This window comes from Canis aureus, chromosome 9 (assembly GCF_053574225.1).
Source record: "Canis aureus isolate CA01 chromosome 9, VMU_Caureus_v.1.0, whole genome shotgun sequence".
NCBI lineage: Eukaryota > Metazoa > Chordata > Mammalia > Carnivora > Canidae > Canis > Canis aureus.
Window position 1 is genome coordinate 58,852,036 of NC_135619.1, and position 26,841 is coordinate 58,878,876.

At 34.0% G+C, this 26,841-nt stretch overlaps 1 long non-coding RNA gene across 1 annotated transcript; it reads left to right on the forward strand.

Annotated features, from left to right (window-relative positions):
• The first annotated feature begins 7,410 nt into the window (after window positions 1-7,410).
• LOC144320171 (uncharacterized) lies at window positions 7,411-25,071 on the forward strand. The gene is made up of 3 exons (XR_013385736.1): window positions 7,411-7,552; window positions 8,498-8,521; window positions 23,407-25,071. It is a non-coding gene; the product is annotated as an uncharacterized LOC144320171 (long non-coding RNA).
• The last annotated feature ends 1,770 nt before the right edge of the window (window positions 25,072-26,841 follow it).

Genomic DNA, 26,841 nt, shown 5'->3' on the forward strand with positions numbered 1-26,841 from the left:
ACACCCATTCTGAGCTCAGTATCTTTTTATCTTTTTTACAATGTCACTGCTAAGAAAAAAAAGAAGAAGAAGAAGAAGAAAAAGATAGAAAAAAAAAAGCAACACACCCAAAATCTTGGCTCATTTTCAGACATATTCTGGTGAGCTACTCAGTGAACTAGTTTGAATGGTAACCTACCCCTGGACCACAAATGGCAATTCAGGAACTGATCATTTTGAATTATTCATAGAGCAGTCAAACTTGACATTCTGAACATTGTGTTTGAGAATAGACGAACTGAACAGGAGACCTGCAGCGGTCATTACTAAGAAGCAATAGCTTCTATTCAGATGATTACTATCCCCCACCCAGAAGGAGTAATCAAGTCTAAAATGGGACTGCTTTACTTTTGAAAGGCTTCCATACAAATGTCTTTGTGAAATAGAACTATTTTAGGTAGTATTTATTTTGCATTATTTTCAATTTATTGGGCAATTTACAGTAGATTTTCTTATCATATTACATTCCATGCAGAACGTTGGGTGTGGTCGCAGATGTTTTTTAGAAGCTATATCCTGAGTGAGAGATGTGTGAATCAATGAAATCCCAATTGTCCTGTATATGGAGATCGGTAAATGTCTTTCTCTCTTCATGTACTTTATTCATTAGGTTTCAAATAAAAGGTAGAAATGAGACAGGAGCTGTTTACAAAGGAGAACAGTATTCTTAGCAAGAATTTTCCAAATTGCTGAGTTAGAGACATTTTAGCAAATCACTAAGGACATCTGGACTGGCTAACACATCTCAATACAATTGAATTGTGTGACATAATCTTAATGACTGTGGCTTGAATTAAGCACACACACAGTTTCTTACTCACAAATCTCAAGGTCCCCCAGTAATTTACTCAAATAACTTTCTCAGTGTAAGGTGACTTTTGGTTAGATGCCAGGTTGTATCAAATAGGATACTCCAGGGGCCAGAGTGTTAAGTTTGCCATGTAAAAAGATTCAGAGATTATGGTCAAATTTAAGTATTCAACCAAATCTCCTACATTTCCACTGTTGCCTGAAAAACTAAAAGCTTAATGCTTTGAGACAGCTCTGGTGCTTTTTTAATGCAGCCCTAGAATGTGTTTTTTAAAAAGTGTAAAAATCTATGGTTTTGGATTTATTGGTTTTATAGTAGAATGCAAATGAAGCCTGTTGTAAAATGGTATATATGAACATTGCATTTACCTTCATGCTCGTATCAGCTAGGACCTCTATTAACATAATCTTTTATTATCCAACTTACCCTGCCCTGAAAGACCCTGGATGTTTCCTTTCTTCACCAAGTCCATCTCCCAACACTCTTTCCTCATCTATTTTCCACTTCTATTTTCTCTCTTTCTGTCCTTCAAATGCTCAAGAATCATTTTCTTTTATGGGCCTTTGCAGTTGCTTGGCTGTCTGCTTAAAAAACTATAACTCTATGCTTAAGGCATTAATCCCACCATTTTTTTTTTTTTTTTTAGCATTTATATATCAAATTAGTGTCTCCTGGGAGACCTCTCTTTTTGACTATTCTAGTTATAAAACAATCTTGATTTCCTTTGTCCAATTGACTTATTTTACTTTTTAGAATTTGTGTAGCTGCTTTGAAATTAATCACTTATTTATGTAAAAAAATGTAAGCGTGATGTGAAAATTGTTAAAAGGAAAACAGAGGCATATTAAGTTGATGAGTTTATTTGAACAAACATTGACACAAAGGGAGCAATGACAAACGGGAAGTGGTGGGAAGTATTCCATCCACAGGAATCTGAGGAAAGACTTTCATAGAGAAGAGGTGTAAGGAAGCAAAGTAATGGTGTTGAGTAGCTGTAGTTGAAGTTGTTGCTTTACTTGGGAGAGTCTAGATAGTTGTTTGTAGTCGGTTGTCTTTAGTTCTTGATTTCTTAACCTTAAGGAATTTTAGGGTTAGGTTTTGGTTTTATTTACAAAGGCTATTAAAGCCAACACATCCCAGTGGTCTCTTTGTTTAGTTAATTTAACAACATAAACTTGACCTTGCCTGCTAGCGTATTGCTAGTATCTGAAAGCATGACAGACTGATATTAGGAACTCAATAAATGTTTGATAATGAATAATGGTTGTATTTAGATCCATGACTTTATGATTAGATACTGGACAGATTTTTGACATGGTTAGCATTAATTTTTCATCTTATTCTATTTATTTAATCATCATTCATTCTAAAACTGTTTACCTAGAACTAACATAGTGCCACTAACAGGACTATATTCTCTATGCCATGAGACCTACAGAAAGATTTAGATAAAGAAAGAAAATAGTTACGAATGTGTATATACATACACATATATGTACATGTACATGTGTGTATATGCATGTGTGTTTATTCTTAGCAGATAATCCTAATTTCTGGAAGAAGATGAATTTGAAAGAGTAAAGTCCAATCATTGTGGTGGTTAGATGATAAACAATTAAACGTAGAGAAGTGTCAAGATCTCAGATATAATTTGGAGGCAAAGCTACAGGATTGTTAAGTGACTGAGGGGGTAAAGGAGGCTTTATAGGTGACTCTTAAGTTTTGAATGTTTGGATAAATGACGTGCTTAAATTGATTAAATTGATTCAAGTAGTTGATAGGGAGAAGGTATGTATGAGTTTAGTGTTTGACAAAGTTAGTTGAAGTCGTATGGAACATCTATTACTGATGGCTCAGACCATTGAATACAATGGTTTGAAGTTCAGGATAACTGCCTTATGAGAAGATCTATATTTGGGAGTAATTGTTTGAAGTCATGAAAGTATAAGGAACAAAGAGGAATTCTCAAAGAAAATAGAAAAGGAAAGACAAGGAAATAGTAAGGAAAACTATGTCAGTAGTTTCAAGAAAGAGGACTTGATCAACAGTATCAAATGTACTAAAAGTCAAGTGTGATAAAGAGCAAAAAATTATCAGAAGCTGCAATTATGTTATTTCCAGTGGCTATAGAATCAATAATTCATAATGAACTATTTATGTGAGGCATTTTATAGAATACTGTTTTCCCAGACACTTGGTGGAAAATGCTTCTATGCTTTTTTATTTCCCATAACAGGTATGATAATTTGGGATAAGTATTTAATTATTTTGAGGTTGAATCTATCTCAGATATAGAAATTTTCTGTCTGGGGAATGATGAATGATTAACTAAGGCTGTGAATATTCATATCATCCAAACAGCAAACCCACTATGATGCTGATATTTTCTTCTGGATTGTACAATATTGCATTGTACACAGAGATTTCATTTATTTGACCATCTCTACAAGACAAAGGTATTCCCCATAGTAAAATGATTTTTAATGCCACCATTTACAACTAGCCTTGGACATCTTATAGGTCCACCATCTTTTCCCTGGCATTGTCTACTCAAAATAAGATTCTGTTACAAATCTCATCCCAATATTAAAATAAATAAAATAAAATAAAATAAAATAAAATAAAATAAAATAAACCTGAATCAGAATTGATTTGAAATAAAACAAAGTAAACCCAGCACAAAGAAGAAGAAAACACAAGGATAAGAGTAGAAATTAATGGAATAGAAAATTGAAACTGAGAAAATTAATAAGATGAATATTTACATAGCTGGATATAAAAATGCCCCTCAAAAATGAATGTCTATTTTTCCGTGGAATGTCCTGTTTCACTTTTTTTTTTTTTTTAATTTTATTTCCATGACTGTTGTTGTTATGCCCACATTCTCTGTTTTACCAAAGCTCACCAAAGTCCAACCTTTGGCTCAACACCAACATGCAACCAGTCACAAAATCTTATTGCTACTACCTCCTTAATAACTCTGATGCCAGGGGCTTCTCTCAGTTTCCACAGACAGCATATTAGTGGAACCTGGTCCCTTTCATACGCAGATTATTACAGTGACTTCCTATCTAGTCCCCTCCCTCCAAGTGGATCTAAAATAAATCCATAATTCACATTGCTCTCAGAATAATCTTTTTAAAATGAAAAAACTGATCCTACTTCTTCACTACTTAGAACACTGCAATGACTCCCCAGGGCATTCAGTACAAGAGTCAAACTCCTTACCTGTATATATGCTACCCTTTCTAATTTGGAGCCCACGTGCTTTCTGACCTCATATCCTTCTAGTCTTTATGTAAAGCCTGCTCTCTGGAAACCTGGATTATTGACTTTAGACCTTTCTTCTTTTTTAATATAAGCATTTAAAGTTATGCATTTCCTTTCAAGCACAAGTTTTACTACATTCCACAAAACTGGATATGCTGAATTTTATCCTTTGGTTAAAACTAGTTTCGAATTTTCTTGTGATTTCTATAAACTATAACTATTTTGCATAATTTCCAAATATTTTGTTTTTTTCTAGATATCTCATCATTTTTGATTTCTAAATTAATTCTATTCATTTTCATAAACATACCATATGTGATTTCAGTTCTTTGAAATTTATTGAAAATATTTTTAGTACACTTCTCCTGATAGAGAATTGTTGAATCTGTTGAATCTTCACTATATTGTACATGTGAAACTAATAAAACTGTATTGGAATTAAGTTTTTGAAAAAGAGAAAATCTGGGGTGCCTGGGTGGCTCATTCAGTTAAACTTCCAACTTTTGTTTTTGGCTCAGCTCATGATCTCATGGTGGAAGGATTGAGCCCTGCAGGAACTCTGCCCTGAGTGTGGAGGCTGCTTCAGATTCTCTGTTCCTCCCCCTCTGCTGCTCTCTCTGGGACTTGTGTGCTCTTGTTCACTCTCTCTAAAAAATAAATAAAATCTTAAAAAAAGAAGAAAAGAAAAGAAAAGTTGTTTATGGGCCATCATATAGTTTATCTTGGTAAATGTGCTATGTGCACTTGCAAAAAGTATAAAATCTTCAATTGTTCTGTAAATACCAATTAGCTCATGGTAGTGGGATAATATTGCTTAGATCATATTTGTCTTTACTGATTTGTGTGTGTGTGTGTGTGTTTCTAATTCTACCAAATGCTGAAAGAGATGCCTTAACATTTTTTAAAAATGTGGAATTGTCTCTTCTTTCAATCTTTGCTGCATGATTTTAAAGCTCTGTTATCAGGTGAATATAGATTCCTGAATGTTTTGTGTTCCTAACTTTTATCAGTATTCAGTGTCCATGTTATGTCTCACCACTCTTTTGCACTGAGTCTATTTCATTTGATATTGACATAGCTGATACCAACATAATTGATTTGCTTTCTAATACGTATTATTTGCATGATATATATTTTTTTCATCCATTGAGTTTCAACCTGTGTTTTTATATACAAAATGCATCTCATATATAGGACAGAGTCGATTTTTAATCAGTTGTGACATTTTTGATCTTTTAATTGGAATGTTTAGCTTCTTAAAATTTCATTTAATTATTAACGTAATTGGATTTAGGTCTAACATCTGTTCTCCATTTGTCCTTTTTAATTTTGTTCTTCTGTTTCTCATTTCCTGCCTCCTTTTGTGTTTTTTGAATATTTTTTAGTATTACATTTTAATTTATGTATCAGATTGTTTTTTTTCAGATTGTTAATTTTTGCATTTTTAAGTGGTTCCTTGAGGGGGTAACACATCCTAAACTTTTCAGTCTACTTAGAGTTAATATCTTATCAATTCATGTAAAATACAGAAATCTTATAATTGTTTATAGCTCTTCTATGCTATTGTGTCCTTCTTTTACATATATAAATATTACAAAACTGAGAATTCGATGTTATTTTTTTGTTGTTAAATAGACATATATATTTTAAAACTGAGGGAGAAAGGTAGCATTTTATATTTATCCAATATTTACCATTTCTGACGTTCCTTGTTTATTCCTAAGGATACTTTTCTAGACCATGTCATAACCTTCATTCCGATGAGTACCTTCAAACATTCCTTATGATGGGGGTCTGTAGATAACTCATCTCTTTTTCTTTCCTCTGAAAATATCACACTATCATGCTGAAAAGTTATTTTTATAAATATACAATTCTGGGTGAGCAGTGTTTTCCTTTCAGCACTTTAAAGATATTTTACTATCTTTTGAGTTTTATAATTTCTGATTAGAAGTTTTTGTCCATTCTAATTGTTTTCTCCTTGCATGTAAGTTGCCATTTTTCTCTGGCTGCTTTCAGAATTTTCTTTTTATCTCTGGTTTTCAGCCATTAATTATGAAATACCTAGTTGTGGTTTTCCTCATATTTATCTTGCTTGAATTTGACTGAGCCTAGTGAATCTATAAATGCATATCTTTCACAAAATTTGGGAGGTTTTCAGGCAAATATTTCTTCAAGTGTTTTTCTTGCTCAATTATCTATCATCTCTCTGGGATTCTAATCACATGAATATGAGTTTTTCATTTTTGTTAGGCCACTCATCCCTGAAGCTCTGTTCATTTTTCCCCATTGTTTTCTTCTCTTTTCTTCAGATTAGGTATCTTCTAATAACCTATTTTTCTTTCTAATAACTATTTTTAAAGAGTCTTGTTCTAAGACCATCCTGGGCATTTGGAATGTCAGTTACTGCATTTTTTTTCAGCTAGAAAATTTCCATTTGGATCTCTTTATTGTTTTTATTTCGCTTTCAACATCTTCCCTCTTTGCATTCATTAGAAGCGTATTTTCCTCTCTTCTAATCAAGCATAGTTATAATATTTACTTTAACATCATAGACTAAACATTCTAACATCTGGGTCATCTCAGTGTTGGTTTCTGTTGATTTTTTTTTTTTTCATTGAGAATAGGTCACATTTTCCAACTTCTTCATGTACTTAGTAGTTTTGAATTGCATTTTGAAATTGTAAATATGATATCGTGGATACTCTAAATTCCATATTTTTCCAGAGCTTTGGCATTTTCTTAAATCAGGCAATGAACAATATATGACCCAATTCATAAATCCCATCTCTTAGGAAGTAGCTTCTCCATTTAATTTTTTTGCCTTTAGTGGGGTTGCTGGGTGTCTGCTATGTTTGTGTATTTCTGGCTTCAGTCGGAGATCTAAGGAAAGTGTATACATAAAATTTGGGCTTCTTCTTCTCTGGCCTCGGACCCTTCAGGATTAGGGCTGGTTGTGGTTGCCCTGAACTCTGACTTCTGTTACTTTAGGCCAGAAGAATGTTTTCTTTCTGAATTTTATCTGCTCTCTGGGGAGCTGACTGTGTTCTATCTCCTAGCCTAGAGCCAAAAGAATGAATAACTCATTCTAAGCTATATTTTTTTAATTCTGTGTTTCAACTCTCTGTCAGAAAACTTCTCTGAGAAGAAGAAGAAGAAGAAGAAGAAGAAGAAGAAGAAGAAGAAGAAGAAAGAAGAAGAAGAAGAAGAAGAAGAAGAAGAAGAAGAAAGAAGAAAGAAAGAAAGAAAGAAGAAAGAAAGAAAGAAAGAAAGAAAGAAAGAAAGAAAGAAAGAAAGAAAGAACTTTAGAATGAAAGAGAAGAAGGAAGGAAGGAAGGAAGGAAGGAAGGAAGGAAGGAAGGAAGGAAGGAAGGAAGGAAGGAAAGAAGGAAGGAAGGAAGCTGCCCTGTTTCTGTTTTTACTTCAGAGCCTGTAGGTAGTTTTTTGATTTGTTTTGTGTTTGATTTTTGTTTGTTTGTTTCTTGGTTTAGAATCTATAGGCCTGCCTTCAAATATAACAAAAGTAGAACCCAGGTATCTAGTTTGTATATTGTGGTAAAGTTCAACAACAACATAAACAAAACTTGGATGGGAGACACAGATGTTAAACCTATTAGATCAGTTGCTATTAAATTAGGTGTAAGAATTTTCAGATGCTACCTCAGAACAAATAAGACGATTTTTAATTGTGAGATTAACTTCTTATTTCTGAATTTCTAATCAAAACACAATTTAAACCCATAAGAAGGATACTCTGGTTTCTCTTCTGATTGCATAAATCTTTTGCCTTTTTTAAAACCCATAAAAAGGAGAGAGTTCTTTTCTCTGAGGTCATCATACAATTACCTAATCATCTTTCACATACTCAGAAATATTTATAGAAAAAAACCCACCAACAAAAAACAGCTCTTGTTAGTCCTATGTGAATTCACAGGGTATCCTTCAAGGCATTTGTTTCTGTTTACCTTACACAAAGATTGGCCCTTTATTATATTTTCCATTTACATTCATGGCATAAGATCTATCTGGTGAGAAAATCATGTGGTGATAAATGGCCTCAATATGATCATATGGTAGCTGCTGGGGGAGGGAGAGGAATAGTAATCAATAATGTGGATCTTGTGAACCCCTGGTAACACCTTCTCACTGCAGCTTCACTATTTTTACATCTCTGGCCTCTGGTTCCATGTCTTGTACATACTGTGCATTTGGTAAAATTTTCAGAAAATAACATCAAAGAAAAGGCAATTTTTGTTCATTCAATAATCATTTCTTGGATATTCTATGGGGGAGATCATAGTCTGAAACACTTTATTGGATGCAAGGCTTTGAAATTTATTTATTTATTTGTTTGTTGTTTGTTTGTTTGTTTTGAAGGCTTTGAACTTTAACTACAGCTAGGTAAGTGAATCTTTTTGAATCTAACCAAAATGGCGATATCCTACAAAATGGCGATAAAGTTGGCTAACTCATGAAATAACGAAAGTCCAATAAGATAATGTAGATAAAATTGCTTTTGAAATAGTAAATTGCTGGGTGCCTGGGTGGCTCAGTTGGTTAAGCATCTGCCTTTGGCTCGGGTCATGATCCCGGGGTCCTGGGATTCAAGCCTATATGAGGTTCCCTCCTCAGCGAGGAGCCTGCTTCTGCCTCAACCACTCCTCTGCTTGTGTTCTCTCTCTCTCTTTCTCTCTGTCAAGTAAATAAATAAAATTGTTTTAAAAAAAGAAATAGTAAATAGCTAACAAATGCTAGTCATGGTATCTCTATATGACGGAGTATGCTATGTAGTGTAGTAAACATAAAATAGTCAAAATAAACTTTATTGCAACAAAGAAGTTGTAATCAAAACTTGAGTGAGCTTGGGAGTCTGTAAATATTTATTAAACTTCTAGATTTGTTAGATTCTTGTGTCCAAATAAATGGTCTCTGACCGGGACCTAAGCAATTCTCCTGTGAGATAATATTGACAAGCTTTAGAATATAACATTTGTGATGTCTCTCTTTTTTTTTTTTTTCCAGAGCGCTGTGCTTTCTTTTTCTGCTTCTTTTAAGCAGATGGAATAAACCATCATTACATGTATTTATATGTTTATCATTGCTCTATTAACTTATTATTCATTATTTACATATTAACAAATATTATTTTTAAGATAGTAGAAAAGCAATCTACTTATTTTGTGAACATATCAATAATCTCTCAGGCTCTCATTAGTCTTGCACTCAGTGAAGAAAACAGAATATAGAGAGTGGCATGTAGTGTGTCCAAAGGAGGTGCAGGTGTGGAGACAAACTTCCTATTTTGGTTTTAAGGCATTTCTCTCTGCTCTTGAGTTCCCCTTTGAACTTCCTTCTCCCTTTGTATTTCCATATATAATCGCAGCTAAGCTCCTTTTGGAAATCCTGAAGTAGAGAAAACCAGATTCCTATTTTAAAGTAATGAGTTCTATTGTCCTGATCCTGAATCAGAAATAAAGAAGTTAGAGGTTGGCATTTAGAATTTGATTCTAAAAGTACCTTCTCTGTGACTCACACTCCTTTCTTTATCCATTTAAAGATGTAGCTGAATACCTTTATTTAAACAAATTGAGAACTATATGGTACTAATCCATTATTAAGCACAACCGTGGACTAGTGCAAATGTTGAATTAAAGCGGGTTCTATTCTGAGAATGTTAGTGTAACCCATGCAGTACCACGGGAACAACAGCTGGCCTGCTTTCCCTAACTAGAGCCTGAGAGAGAAAATTTATATATATATATATATATATATATATATATATTTTTTTTTTTTTTTTGCTGGCTCTCTACATAGTAACAAGACTTGAAATCCAGTCACGATCTGCTTTCTAAGGTACTCTGGCTTTGCAGACCTTATTGTCTGTCCTTCGGAGATGGTTTGGATCTCTCTCTGCTAAAAGATTATTTCCATTTTTCACGTTGAGGAAAAGGTCCTCCAATTTCATCATGACATTTACATCATCTAATAGACATCTCATTGCTAAAGTAAATTTATACATAATATATCTTGGCTTTAGGGTTCTTGGATTTTAATTAGAAGATGAAACATAAATCAGGATTTCAAGCCACAGTGGTTAATAGAGCTGTCCCCTTGCTTTCTATTAAACTAACAGTGCCAATCACAATATTCAAACATAAATATGCCAAAGTCCTGCTTGTTCTTGGGAAATACTTCTCAAAAGTGTTCTCCTTTATTCTGTATTAAGTAAAGGTGGAATTTTCAGCAGTTCATATTCTGCAGCAAATCATGCATTAAAGTGCCCCACTAAAAATAAATTCAAAATTTTTTCCTATCCTGCTTTCTCCTTTATTCCTTTCATATCACTATGTGGAGTGGTGTGAGCAAAGCAAAAACCATGACCTGTGGTATATATGCTTTTATTCACTGTATGTTTTTATCTACTTTTAAAAACTTGTTTGGCTGTTGCAACACATTTGGCTACTCACAAATACATGGAAACATGCTTACCTGTACTAGTTTCTAAATTTAATGGTGATTTTTTTAAAACCTGGGGAAATATGGAATATGGGCTTGTAGAACAGCCTGTTAATGTTTTCAGTTGCATTCTTAGGTAGCTAGAGAGCCATCAAATGCTGTGGTGTAAAAAGAACCACAATGTATTTAGACTTATCAGTAAGACAAATAAAGCATCCATCCAGGTAGCAAAAGCTTAATGAGAATCATTTGTCTCATATATATTTTTGGTCTGTTGTGGTAAAGGAAAACTCTATACTGTGGCAATGAGTTTTAATACACCTATGATTTTTGGCAGACAAGTAAAAAATACTGAAAGTATCTTCTTTTAAATAGTGCATTTTATTTTGTTTGGTAAAAAGTTTCTTGAAAAGCATATTAGACAATATCATTATATTGTTAATGTAAGTTAACTTTGATGAGAAGATTAGAAGAATAGAGAAAGGCCAAGGATGGTTTTCATACATTTCTTTGCATATTTTTGAATTTTTAAATAGTGCATCTTTAAATGTTTTTATTTTAAAAATTTTGAACTTATTCACATATAAGCATTGCATAATGAAAGAGTACATTTATTGATTTTAACATAGTAGAAGAAGGGATTCTAATTATTTAAATCAACGGTGACAAACCGTGACTCTTAATCATAGAAAACAAACTGAGGGTTGCTGGAGAGGAGGAAGGTGGGTCTCTGATTGAGTTAAGTATCTGATTCTTGGTTTCAGCTTAGGTCACAATCTCGGGGTTGAGATTGTACCCCTCCCCCCAAATCAGGCTCCATGGAATCTGCTTTGAATTCTCTCTCTCCCTCTCCTCTGCATTCTCTCCTTCTTGCACAAACAATCTCTCTCTTTAAAAAAAAAAAAAAAAAGTTACTACTGACAGTTCTAAAGGAGGAAGGAAAGGGGTGATTAGAACCCAGGAAGACAGGAAAAATATCTGTGGGGAAACGCCACCTGATAGGAGTTTTGGTCATTGGCATAGGGACATAGCCAACTTGTAGTGATCTTGCAGGGGTACAGTCAGGGTAAGATGTACAAGACCTCTTGGGGTGCTTGGGTGACTCCGTCGGTTAAGCACCTGACTCTGGCTCTGGTTGTGATCTCAGGGTCATGAAATCCAGCCCGTTGTAGGCTTTGTGCTGGGTATGGGGCCTGCTTAAGATTCTTTCTCCCTCTCCCTCTGACCTCCCCTCACTCTTCTCCCCTGTGCACTTTCTTAAAAAAAAAAAAAAAAAAAAAAAAAAGTACTAGACTTCTTGTCTATTTTCTGAATTCCTGTTGGTGCCAACCCTTGAGTAACTTGAAGTCAGGGGACAGAAAGCTCTTTTTGTGAAGAGCTGGTCAGCCATTTGGTGAAGCAGTGTGAAAAAAAGTGGAACCAATTTCAAAGGGACAATGGAAAAAATCAAGCCCAGTGACTCCCTGTTTATCAGTCGATGATTGTGTTTGGAGCACCATATCTTAGCAATGTTTCATAGACTGCTGGTTCTATAGCATGCTAATCCTTTCATTTGAAGAATATTCAAGTAGTCAAGTGTGATACCTCAGATGCGGTTAAAAATATGTCCATACAGCTGAGCCACTCAGCTCTTTAATATGCTAATGTGCAATGTACTACTCCAAGTGGGCACAGAACATGCAATGTTCTTAAATGTATCTGAATATCAAACTCCCTTTTAGAGTTTAAGATGGAAGGCTACTTAGGAGCTTGTGAAGCTGTTGCTATGGTTAAACATTTGGCCGATTCAGGGAAAAAAGTCACTTGAATAAATCTTTGAATGATTTTTTTTCATAATGATCCAGTGCATTGACTGTCTTGAAGGATTCATCTGCCACAGCTGTTTTATTTAAAATACTTAACTTTTTCTTGGTTGTGTCTTTTATCCTAGAAGACCTCTCCTCCCTGACCAAATCTCTTTAGTTCACTGGAAATACTAAAGTTCTGTCAAAAACTGTGTATGTGCACACCATTCTCCAATTCAATTTGAAATAATATTTATAAAAATTTCAAAGTTATAAAGTTATCTTTTTCAAAAACTAGATCCTTTTTGTTTGGAGCTAGGGTTAAGCAGTTTTTTTGCCCTTTGTTTATTTTTTTTTCTATTCACATTGTGTCTTTTAATAGAAAAATATCCATGACATTTTAACTGTAAATGAGTTACCTAGGAATAAACATCATGGCTTAATTTATTGGACAAGGCTGTGGAATCCCTGAGGTTTTTCCTAGCAATCTGGTCCTGAAAATCTTAAGTGTATGTTGTCTTGCTTATTTTCCTTCCCAATGTTTAGTTTGAGGCCATTCTCACATTCTTCGTGTCCTTAAAGGAGAAATATGCATGCCCACTGTGCTTTTCATTGTACTTTGGGCATTTCAATGTCAGAAGAGAAGCTGGAATGCAAATTACCTTGTTAAGAAAATGAGGGAAAGGGATCAAGGAAGCTATACAATTAAGCTCAACAATTTGAGATAATCTGTAAGTCAATATATCATATTATTTCAAAATATTTTGCAAATTTGTTGACAGTATCTACCTTGACATCATAATTTATGGAAGATAGTTGGTCTGTTTAGTCAATGACGAGTACACTTATCTTTTGCAGTTAGAGCTTCATTTGGCATCTTTGAGATCCCTTAAAGGACTGCAAAAACTGGAACATTCTGTCCTTAGTCCCCTTACTCTTTTTGCCTCCACTGCATAATATGATTAACTTAACTGGGAGCACCATGCATTCACAGATTTAAATTTTGGTGTAAATTTTTATTCTAAGGATAAATATATATTTTGAACTCATTGATTTTTTTCCTCCAGGATCACACCCTGGGCTGAAGGCAGCGCTAAACTTCTAAGCCAGTGGGGCTGCCCTCTTCCTCTTTTTAATGTCATAACCGATTTAAATAAAAAAGCTAAGCTAGAGACCATAGATTATTTTATTAGATTATTTATTTTCCATTTTTAGCCCATAATACAGCTCTTAGAATATAGAAGCCTTTAATTAAAATAAAACATATTCCTGATTATAACTCTGTCCTGTCACACGTAAAAAAAAATAAAATGCTAAAAAATAGGAAAAGATAGTCCAATATCATTCATTTCTAGGCAGCATTTTAGTGTTCAATATTTACCTAAAAAAGTATTTTTTAAAAATAAGTAAAAAAAAAAAAAGTAAAAGAATTTAGCAAGGGATGAGTGGAAGGAGCATCCTTGAATTGTTCAAGACATAAAATGTTATTGAAGAGGATGCTATATCTGTGACTGAAACAGATTAATATTTCTACAGAAATGTGTTATCATTTATGATGTACAGATTCTCCAAAACTAAAATATTGTGTTGTAAATCCTTCTTTGAGTATTTTGAATTCAAGTCACTGAGGGGAGGAATCATGGACCTATGCCACTATAAATAAAATGGTATTGGCATGTCACAGGCTGAGTGGTTTTAGCACAAGTCATAGTAGGCTGCAGGGGCTCCAGATGATGTGGAATGACTTCTCTGAAATATCACTTTTGACTTAAATTCACTTGCAGAATATTTTCATAACTCCTTAATTAAGAGAACAAAATAAAACATTTTAGAGTTGCTGTTTTTGCTTTTTGAGAATATTTTCCATCAAAAATATCTATTAGAAGATAATAACGTTAAAGCTTTGAAAGTTTATATGTGAGTGTGCATGTGTGTATAAAAATGTAAATTGCTTCTACTTGGTGTAAATCAATCATTTCTTTATGATAAATATTGCTGGTATGTTTTTGGTGTGAAAATGAATATGTCATTCTTGATTTGGTGTTATAATGTATTAATCTCCTGTGGGTAATCGTCTGCCCACTGTATAAAAGAGTGCTTCACAGTACATCAAAAATTGCAATCAAAGCTCTTTCTCCAAAAAGAAAAGCAGAAAACTAAAGTGGTCTGTGAGCACCTGTTCTCCATGTGAGAACAGGTCAAGGCCATCACGTTAGCTCATATTTAAGCTCATATTTTGCAATGGGATACAATAAAGGAGTAAGAGTATTTGTTTAACAGAGTTTTCAGTGTAACCTGATGATAAAAATGCATAGACACACATATGACTTTCATAACTAGAGAATTAGATCTTAATTAAGAAATGGTTTACCATAATATCTAACATCAATATCTTTTTTAAGAGTAGGTAAACATGGTTGTAAGCAATGGTGATCTTTGGAGTTCGACAAATTTTAGCATAGGTTCACATAATATTGATGCATTAGCTTAACCATAATATGAGTAACTACGTATGAATGCTTGCCACATGCCCAGTAATAAATTAAACATCTTATGGAATTATCACACATAATCCTCATAGCAACATGATGAGACATTTCACAGATCATAAAGATAAGATGGAGAAAGGTTATGTATTAGTGAGGGAAAATATGAAATAGAATTTAGACCCAGTTTGGTCCAACTATAAAGTATGTGCTTCATATCCCCTGTGGCCTCCATCCTTTCAAATCACATAAAATCTCTGTGCTTGTCTCTTTGCCCATAAAATGAGAACACCCATTTCCTCTTGCAAGGCTCACGTGAAGAGTAGAAAAGGTTCATATAACATCCTTTGCATGGATGCATAATGATCTGTTAAAAACAAATTGTAATTCCCATTACTTCAATAGGTTTGGAAAGGATATTTCCTTCTGAATAATTAACAAATAGGATTATTATGATTTTGTTATTACAGTCAAATTGCCAATTTATTCTCTCTTAAACTAGATGTGCCATCCTTCAGAGAGGTAGTAACAGCCTGCCCTGTTCTCTCCCTCTGCAAGCAAAGACCAGTGGTTGAGATTTTTTTTCCTTCAGGCTTTACTGCAGAAAATTATTGTAACTAGGGTAGATAATGAATCATGTGAAAATGATAAAATTCTTAGAATAATACATTGACTATTAAATTTGACAAGGGTATATATTGTAAATAGATTATGATGTGCCAATTGTAAATTTTTTTATCAAAACCTTACTGTTTTCAGGGTGCCTGGAGGCTCAGCTAGTTAAGCACTGGACTCTTAATTTCCACTCAAGTCATAATCTCTGGGTTTTGAGACTGAGTCCTACATCAGGCTCCACGCTAGGCGTAGAGCCTGCTTAGGATTCTTTCTCTCCCTCCCTCTCTTTGGGGGGGGGAAAGAAAAGAAAAAGGGAAAAGAAAAAGAAAAAGAAAAAAAAGAAAGAAAAGGAAGAAAAAAAGAAACCTTAACCTGTTCTTGATTTTAAAATGGGGTTATCTAGAATGAAACTGATCTAGATTGTAGCAGGAAATGATGGGCCAATAACAATAGCAAACATTTACCTGGTGGTTATTCAGTGTCAGGTGCTATTCTAAGTGCTTTGTGTGTGTAAGATCTTTTAATACTCACAGAAATCCTATGAAAGGGGTGCAACGACTATCACCTTCTAACAGTTGAGGAAATTGAGGTTCATAGAAGTTAGATAATTGTCTCAACATTACACAAAAATTGAATACAAGCTTTATGGCATTATAATTTAAAGCAAAAAATAGGAGCATCTGGGTGGCACAGTTGGTTAAGTGCCCAACTCTTGGTTTTGGCTCAGGTCATGATCTCAGGATTTTGGGATAGAGCCCCACCTTGAGCTCTGTGCTCAGTGTGGAGTCTGCTTGTCTCTCTCCCACCCCTCTCCTCTCTGCTCCTATGCTTTCTCTCTTGCTCTCTGAAATAAATAAATAAAACATTTTTAAAAATAATAAAGCAAAAAATTATTGGTGATATGTTGTTATATTCCCATCTTTTGTCCATGTATTTTGTCCTCTGATCTTTAAAGAGGCAAAGTGACTTAAAATTAAATGTATATTGTCTTGCCTATTTTTCTACCCTTGGACAAGAACTGAAGGATTTAGTTTTTGAAAAACATAATGTTATAATTTTGAAGTTTTTACAGATAATTATAAAAGCTAATTGGCAAAATATAGTTTAAAGGAGAAAAGAACTGGTTTGGAATAAAAACAAAGGACAAAATGCCAGCACTCTTACACATTAGTCATGTGACTTTCATCCACATAAAATTTCTCTGAAACCCAGTCTGTCTAAAGATGGCATGACAGGGATGCCTGGGTGGCTCAGTGGTTGAGCATCTGCCTTTGGCTCAGGTTGTGATCCTGAGGTCCTGGGCTCGAGTCCTGCATCAGGATTACCTCAGGGAGCCTCCTTCTCCCTCTGTCTATGTCTCTGCTTCTTTCTGTGTGTCTCCTTTGAATAAAAAACCAAACTCTTTATAAATAAATAAATAAACAAACAAACAAACAAATAAATAAATAAATGAATCTTAAAAAATAAAAATACAGATGGCATGATGCTACTTGTTTCTATAGTTTATAATAATGACTTACAGAGATGACTATGTTAAAGGTTAGCATATTTAATGTTCTTAACAACTGTTCACGGAATGAAATTAGGAAGCATCTTGAATTTTGAATTCTAGAATATTAGCCCTTAAACATTCTTTGTTAATTAATCTATCTTGTTTGCTCATTTTAATATTAGTAATTAGATAAAATCAGTGATTAATTTTAGCATTTTAAAGCATTATTAAATTAGAACTAAAACAATGTTATAACATAAAATAATGCAACATCACTGAATAAACTATCATAGAGGGTTTTAATTAATAAATAGAAGAATCATGTTTCCTTAACCAGCTTTCCTCTTTCCTATTAAATATCTTAATAGATTTATTTTAAATTATTTTGTATGATTAAATGCTAAATGCATATTTAAAATCTAATGATTTTTTTTAAAGAAAGTACCATAATTGTAAAAATACTTCATTTTGCTGTATACAAAATGCTTTCAGATACATGATCATAATTTGTTCCCCATTTTATAGGAAAAGCATCTGAATTTCGAGGAAGTTAAGCTATATTCTTCTAGCTAGAAAATGCTAGTAAGCCAAGTTCTAAATCCAGGTTTCTCCACTGAAACAAACGGCAGCTCATTAGTAGTACGGTTTTAATGGCCCCTGATGATTCTTACTAATCATCTGCAATGCAGCATCGGATTCATTAACATAATATAGATCTGGTCGTACATTTCAGGTAGCAAAGTGATTTACAATCTATCATTAGCTAAATGTCTGAGAGAGGTACTAAAACTTCATGTTAAGTCATTAGCATGACTTCACAACTGGACAATTGCATTAGTGTTCAGGAACCAGAAATCCAAAAGCTGCTCTCTGCTTAGTGCATCTGTTTTCAATTATGATGTTATCTAGATGCCCAGTTCAAGTCCATGCACTGACTTTAAAACAAAACAAAATAAAACAAAACAAAAACAATGCTGCAGTTACAGTTTTCTTCTTGAGTTACTTCCTTTAGAAATAATTTTGGGTTTGTTGTTGCATAAATTTGCTATTTATTAAAAAATCTTAAACCATATCTCTGCAGTCAAACCAGATCGATGAGACAACTGAACCTCCCCTATTCCCAGATAGAATAACTGTGATTGCAGCAATTAGTATGAGAATGATCTTGTACTAACTGCTATATTTGGCCAAAATCAACAGAAATTCTATTAAGTATGTATTGATATTTCTCATCTTGCTACAAGTTCAGTTACAATACTGTAATACACTCATTGGAACATAGTACAGTATGGAACATACTGTAAGAAAGTGGGTTACTTAATCTGTTTCAGATTTCAGTGAGCTACATGGAAAGCTTATGTTGCATTTGGTGATGGGAATTTACTGTGAGAATATATAAGGTAAGGCTGAAGCACAGGAAACACAGAAAACATGACATCCAAACATCATGATCTTGGAAAGTTGAAACTATATTGTGAATACTAAAGTGTCCATGGTTGATTATTATAAGCACCATGCAAACATGGTGCATCTTGCAAACATGATGCATCTTGCACATGCAAACATGCAAGATGTTTTGTGTACATTATACTTTAATTATCTTGATAACTCAGAGAAGATATGATCATACCCATTTTATAGATGAAAGCACTCAGGTTTAAGAGATAGAATAGCTTTCTGTCTTGCAGTTAGTAGATGTCAGGATTGGAATTCAAACTTGAGTTTTGATAGGAATCAACTAGAGCTGGGGATAAAGCCAAAAAAAAAAAAAAAAAAAAGATACGTTGATGTTTATTTTGGGGCTCCCTACCATTCACCCAAACCTATGCTATTTTCTTGACTTTTTTGCTTTTATTCACAAGAAAAGATTAGTGATATTTGCATATGACTTATATATTCCAAGAAAATCACAAAGATATTAAAAGGAAAAATTTACTGCTGTATCGACAAAGCCAAAAGAAGTGTTGGTGTGGGTATGAGGTTTGGATTCTGAGTTCTGCCTCTCTCCACCTTCCTTAAGGCAATCTTCTACTCACTGTTTTAATGTCCATATTTCCCTCACACCAATGTAATGTGGCCTAAATATGGTGCTATTCTGTTGAATCCCATACACATAATTTCTAGCATTATAGCCACTGTATAAACATTCACTAAATCAAAATATGAAGAGGGGATTAAATATAAGACTTTTGATTATGATAAATAATTTTAAATCACTGTAAAGCTTTAAGATTCTAACATGCATGGAGATGGTATTGACACTGTGAGTAGATTATTAACAGCATGTTGCTATGTATCTGGGTGTACCCACTACAGAACAAAAATGACCAACTATTGATGCAAATTTGTATTATTCTTGACATTTATATATTGAAAATATACTTAATAGCTACTAATTGCATTGCAGAATGATATACTGCAGGTAAATCACAGTTCACAAAGTTAATTACCAATCACCAGGCTTTCAGAATCTCCCAAGAATATTACCTCACTATCTTTTAGAGATACTCATTTCACGTTTGACAAACTTAAATAAATTATATCCTGTATCAGAGTAATTCAGAAGTGGTTAAACCCTGCTGCATATGTCATAAAATACTAGTCACACTAAAAACAAATTTGTAGTTTAAACTATGGAGTAGGTATTTTAGTTCATATTTGCAATTTACTTTTCAGAGAAGTTCGTTTTGATAAAAATATGTCCAATTTGAGGAGTGTCTATATCAAGCTTGGGAAAAAAATACTTTTTGTTTGTCGTTTATTTACTTTCAATAAAATATTGTTATAGAACCAAAAAAATAACATCTTCAAAGAAAAGGATGATTTTCTTTCGGGTGATCCATCATCACAGGGATGCATTTCTTACCAGTCAGTGTTGAAAGTTATTTTAGACTATCTGCAATGAGGATTTGAGGTCAAAAGTCATTGCCTGATCATAGGATAGTTTATGTAAAATAAGCTTATAAGGTTAGTCATAGTCTCTAATATAAATAAATCTTCACATAATGTTTAGCACATCTCTAATTTTATACTAAAATAATAGGGCCACATGAGCTGTTTCGGTGTTCCTATGGAAATTTAGTCACTCTCAAGAAAAATATACACAGAGACACATACCTACCTATACATTTTCAAGTTCATAAGTGTTTGGAACTTATCGATGGACCTCAGGTTAAATAATTATCTTCAAATAAATAATTAAAAGGAAGCTGCTAATGAATAAATATCTGGTATTGTGCATGTGATGAAATGATTCCAAGATAAATATGAAGTTTGATTCCTGCCTTTCAGGAGCTCATTACTAAAATTCCACATAAAAGGTTCATATGAATGGAAAATACCTAGCTAGATATATTAAGGATCAACAATACATGTGCAGTAGATATATGTTGAATGAATAATGAAATAACCATTTAACAAGCAGGAACAAAAAGCAAAGCAGAAAAAAATGATAAAAAAAAAAGCATGTTAGTAGTAACTAATCTGGGGCAGAGCACAGATGAAGACAAGCTGTCATCCAAGCAGCTGAAAAGAATTCAATGAACAGGTAAGGGCTGAGTGTAGGGAGTAGGAAATTAGAGACTCCCTGGAACTGCAGATACAAGGATGTTCACACCTCCTAGCAGCTTTACTTTGTAAACTTTTACAGGTGCTCATGAGAATGTTGAAGGAGGCAGCAGGGATCTGAAGACCTCCCCTAGGTGTAGAGGTCTGCAGGAGAGGAGGGGACACAGCCCTGAAATGGCAGAAAGAACTTCCTGAAATAGAATGAAAGTCTTAAGCTTCTAGAGGACACAGGGGAAAACCTAATGTTGCTGGGTAAAGGGAAAAAAACAAAACCCCTAGCCTCTCTGGGATAGGCTGGAAATGTCTTGAGAGCAGACATCCATTAGAGAATTTGGGGGTGGGTGGAACTGGTTCTGATTGTGACAGTTATCACATGATTCTATGCATCTGTCGAAAATGAAAGCACTATACACTAAAAAATATGAATCAGAATGGTGATTCATACCTTGGGTGAGCCAGAGTGTCAAGGAACTGTGGCAAAATGGTGCCTTCGTGTCTTATTAGTATTCTATTTCTTGATGAAGTGATGGTTATACCCAAAATTCATTGGCCGTACACTAATGTGTTGTATATTTTTCTCTATTATTTTATACCTAAATAAAAATTATGTTAAATGTTAATAATTGAAATGCCAATAATATCATGATAATAATTGCAATGTTAGTCACCCAAATAATGTTAATCAATGTTCAATATTTAAATTTCCAGGAAGATTTGAAATAATTTATTGAAGACACAGTATTATGAGAATGCTTTATCAATACCATGACTGAGAGAAGCTGAAAATTATATTCCTATCTTGGTCATCACTTGCAGATAATCAGTGTCATTTTAGTGAAAAAAATACAGTGGTTCAAGAGGAATAAAACTCAATGGGCTAAGATTTGGGAAATGCCTAAATGTAATTGAGAATATAATCGATTGTATATGCAATACTTTAACCCCTATTGTAGTTTTTTCTTTGTTAGCTAGCTGCTAAACTAACTAGATCCTAATCTAGGAAGACAATATCCTCCTGGGGTAAAGGGAAGTGAAAACATGGAGACAGGAAAATACAAAGATAAATTCCTCTATCATTGTCTATTGATACTCTAATCAAAAGAGTTTGTTGAATAAAATACACATGCTATATAGGTATTTTATTAATATAAAATCACTAATACCTGCTAATACAAATGAAATGACACTGGTGAAACTAGTGAATCTATCAAATATCAGCACAGATTGAGAATCAGTGTCTATGCTTTGAAGAACTCAGTATAATTTCAACAGTATCTATGAAATCCTGACATTCAGCCTCATTTCTCCCCAAGGGCTTTTTCTCTGTATCATATGTGAATTCCCAAATTGAAATTTCACATTTATGGCATCCAAACAATGCCCTTTCAAATCCACATTGTAACATTTCACCATTTATTTCCCCTCTCCCTTAAGAGGACACAGTCTTTACGATGCTCAATATAATAAGTGCTCAATATTTAAAGCAAAAAGAAGGTATTTCCTTCATGTTGTTTGTTTTCAATTTACACTTCTCCATCACCTCACTGTATCTGTGGATCTCAAAAACTCACTTTTCAGCCATCTGGGAGAGAGTGTGAGTTCTTGTGAAGTCATTGCTCTCAAAAAACCAAAGCAAAACAAAAAACCCTCTTTCTATAAAGAATCTCTCTGTAGAGATGGCAATAAAAGGGAACAATAGATAACTGAATTTCTTCAAGTTGTAACAGAAACATTTCTGAGGCAAACTTGTTAGCTTGGGTACCTATCACATGATTTGTTCATTCATTTTTAACTAGCCCTCTACCTTCTTAGTTTATCATACTGCTCTATGCCCAAGAACCTGGCTAAAAAGTAAAAGATCTCTTTCCACAGTAACACATTTTAGGCTAACTTGTCACTCTAATCTTTACATGAAGTCACTATTTTACTTTCTAGATGTATTTAATTGGGAAATTAATTTTTTAAACACTTTAAAAAATATTTTATTTATTTATTCATGAGACACACACACACACACACACACACACACACAGATAGAGACAGAGATACAGGCAGAGGGAGAAGAAGGTTCTATGCAGTGAGCCTGACATGGGACTCGATATAGGGTCTCCAGGATCAGGCCCTGGGCTGAAGGCAGCGCTAAACCACTGAGCCACCTGGGCTGCCTGGGAAATTAATAAGTTAACATAAATAACCATAATTATGAAATTTTCTTTGTTTTCACATGACTTTCCATTTAAAATAATATGTATTAGACTGTAATACAGTATAGTTTTATATCTGAGCTCTATTTATAATAATACAGAGAGAGAAACCACCTATTAGAAATTTTTCAATATGTTTGAGATTGTTTCAAAACAATGTCATCATCTGTTAATAAGATTATTAACTATTGTTGACTCTTTTTTTTTTAAGATTTATTTATTTTGAGAGAGAGAGAGAGAGAGAGTGCATGCACACAAGTGGAAGGGGAAGAAAGAAGGAGAGAGAATCCCAAGCAGACTATTCTGAGCACAAGCCCAAGGCAGGGCTAATGGCAGGACCTTGAGATCACTATCCCAACAAACACAAGAGGTCGCTCTTCTGACTGCACCATGCAGAGCCCCCCTTTTGTTGACTTGTATATGTTTTGCTACATTTAATTTTATTTTTTATTATATTTTACCATCCAAAACATCTTTGCTTCAGCCACTACTACTTCTTTGCAATACTGGGAGGTCAGTGACAGCTCTAATCAGTGGTAAAATAGGCCACACAATCCCCTACTATGTCTACTGACAGTGTAAGATAATCTATATATGTTTTAATGGTTAATTCTATCGAGAAGTGTATGCATATTCTTTTGTGAGGGGATATTTCTTACAAGGGTGATATCTTTTATTCCAGGGTCCATACCACTGAGTACTTCTGCTTCTGGTCCTCTGTCTCCTTGGGAACCACCAAAAGACACACAACAAACAAACACAACCCGGATTTTTGAAGGCATCAAAGAACCCAGAGGCTGCTTGAATTTGAGGAGCAAAGATCCTTGGAGAATGGAGGGAGGCACAGTGAAGTGATTTGGATCTTCTCTATAGCTTTTTCTTGAAGACACTTGATGATTCACAGAGATTGACATTTAGTCTCAGCAGAAAGTAGCAACCTAGGATATATTTACTAGTGTCATGGGATGAAGAGACCAAAATTGGAACTCAGGTGCCAAGACCCTCAAGAAAAGGGAACAACAGGAATGTGAACATATAATTCCACGAGATTTTGTTCTTGGAATATTTGTTAATCCTAAAATTCCCAGATGTAAGAAGCAGAAAAATCAAGCATAAAGAAACTAATTGCTAAAGAGCTAGGGAGAAAATTTTTTAGCACTCTCATAGCACTGGATATTAAAAAATTGAAATGCAGGCCTGGTCCAGACTCAGTGACCCTGGTGTAGACCCAGGCTTTCAGCTGCAACTCCTATAATTTCAGCAAGTGTTAACTGGAAAGATACTGATGCTGTAAGAGATGTGGCCTTACTCTAACCCAGAAGAAATTCTGTAGATAAAACAGTATCATTTGGAACCACTACAGTTTTCCATGCACTGTGCCTATCAAATACTACATAGTGTGCCAGTGTGCTGGGAATTAAAATCTAACCAACAAAAACCAAGAGAAGAAATAGGCAATAACAAGAGATATACAGGTAATCCAGGTATTGGATTTTTCAGACACAAACTTTAAATTAGCTATGATTAATGTGAGTAAACCAGTTTATTCATTTGATTAGAAATTGTATTTGTAATGGAGGTATGATGTGCAAATTCACATATGTTGATGGCCTACAAGATGTTCAGTGAGTCTTGTGCTATAAAATTTTATCTTCACGTTAACTCTCGAAGGGATTATTAGTATCATCTTATTTAAAAAAATTCAGATTCAGTAAGGATATGTATATCATTTATCCTTTAAAATATACAAAATACATAAAATTTACCTTGGAATGAAATATTCAATTCAATGTAAAAAAGGACAATTACTATTTCAAGGAAATTTTTAAAGTAAGAAATAGAGAGTGCCAAGGTCTCTATAATACGAAAGAGTACTGCCAAAGAAATGAATCAGGTATGGAAGAACCAATGGAACATGACATATTTTTTGAGCACTTACCAATGGGACCATAATTGGGCAACCAAAATTGGTTATCTCATCCTACCTGTGGGAGAATTAAAGTCTGTGTACAAAACATTCCCTTCGTTTCTCATCATGTTTATTCCAGCCCTCCCCAGGGCCACTAAGCTAAAGAGAATGAGGTGTTACTCAGATCTGTCTTTATTAGCAAAGTGAACACAGTTCAGGGAGTAGCCCAATCTGTCTTTATTAGCTCAGTGAACACAGTTCAGGGAGTAGCACCTCAGCTGATCAACAAATATAAGAATTGTTGACTATTTCTACTCTCTGAACATTGGCTCTGGCCATATATTGTTTTCCTTCTAGTTCCTCTTCTATTTTGGGGGAAAATTATTATTTCACACATTATAAAGTTACTATAAAAGCCACCAACTTAATTTAATACATTGTGACCCTACTTCTTTGATTGATTTGTACAGAAATGGGTACCTGGCCTTAGAAGGACCATCTATGATTTTATAAAAAAAAAAAAAAAAAAAAAAAAAAAAAGGGGGGGGAGAGAGAGAGAGAAATCTATTTCTTTGTCAACAAAATGGAGTTTAGGTTAACTTTAAAAATGCTGGCAACCATGTTCTCCCATATAGCTTAGTCCAGCCAACTCTTGAAGACAGGCTGCGGGAAGATGGGTAGGAGAATAACTTTGATAAGCACCAGTTAGTAAACCCAGATGGATTTCACATAGAAAACACTCCCGTCCTACTTTTTGTAAATTTTCACTTTTCTGTTTCTACTAAGCTCCTCCTCACTCCCTTGCCCACTTCTTTATTATCCCTTTTAATCATCCAATTACCTCTGTATAAATCTGAGTTTGGTTCACACTGGACTCTGTTCCCTATTGCAGCAGTATATAAGTGGTTAACATCTATCCTTACTACTTTAGCTGGGGACTGTCTTTGTTTATTTTTGACAGTAGTTAAAATAAAGACTTTTCTCTCAGAGCTTCTGGCAGTCATATGATGCCATATGGATATAGGAAAAGAAATTAAGTCTTCTAGGTAATTAAAGTTTGTCTCTTAAAATAAAGAATGTAGCTGGAAACAAGAAAGAATAAAGACACAGCACTCTTTGGGTGTCCCACATCATTTTGGTTCCATCTCTAGAGACAATTCATGATCCTCCTTCCCTTGAGGTAGTCAAGAATTACACAAATAATTTCCCCCTTTTTTCTAAACAACCCAGAACCTGATTCATTTACTTGAATCAAAGAGGTTTAATTACTAAAAATCATTGTAAAGCATTGAAAATCAGAATTTTAACAGAAAATTCAGAAATGCTTATATCTATATTTTAAATTATATAGTATGTTAAAAATTAGATGTTTTTATAATGGTAATTTTATCAATACAATGAAACTTTATTGAAGTTTAGTCTATGGGAATATATACATGCAGTATCAAAATTATCTGTCGGATTGAGAATATGGAAAGATTTTTCATGTGATATTTCATAAAATTAGTATGTAAAAATATTTAAACCACTGTTATTATCATCCCCATCATTTAAGATTCTTTTATGAGCACTATGCCTCAGAAGAAAGTCTTCACCAAGATTTTCTTTACTTCTATACAGTACTTGGAGGATAGGAATTTCATCTTAGCCCATTAGAGTATTGTGAAAGTGAGCTAAGATTGTGATGGTAAAAAAAAAAAAAAAAAAAAGAGAACTACTGTTTTATGCTCCTTAAAAGGTACAAGAAACAATGGTCTCAATAGCAATAATAGAATAAAAACCGTGCCAATAACAATACCGGAGAATAATTCTTAATCAAAGAAATCTATTCATTGTTCATATGGAGCGGGGGGAAGATGTAATTGGAATGTTTAGTCCAGGTAACATGATGGATTCCCAGCATAAGGAGTTGATTTAAGCTAGTGCCTACAAAAGTTGAAAACTAAAGTCATCTTTCTGTATTCTTTTACCATCTGCTATGAAATGGCATCAGTCTTTTTCAGGAAAAAAGCCAGCACAGATAAATCTAAGTTCACTGGGAAAGAGTTTGTGTTTACGACAGTGCCCGGCGTGCAGCTATTGCTTAATAAATGTCAAATCTGATGGATAATATTCATTTAGATGTTACATGGCTGCTTTTATATTTCCCATTGCAAAGCTTTGAGTTATAGACAGAGCTGTTAAATGTCCTTATTCTAATCTAATTTC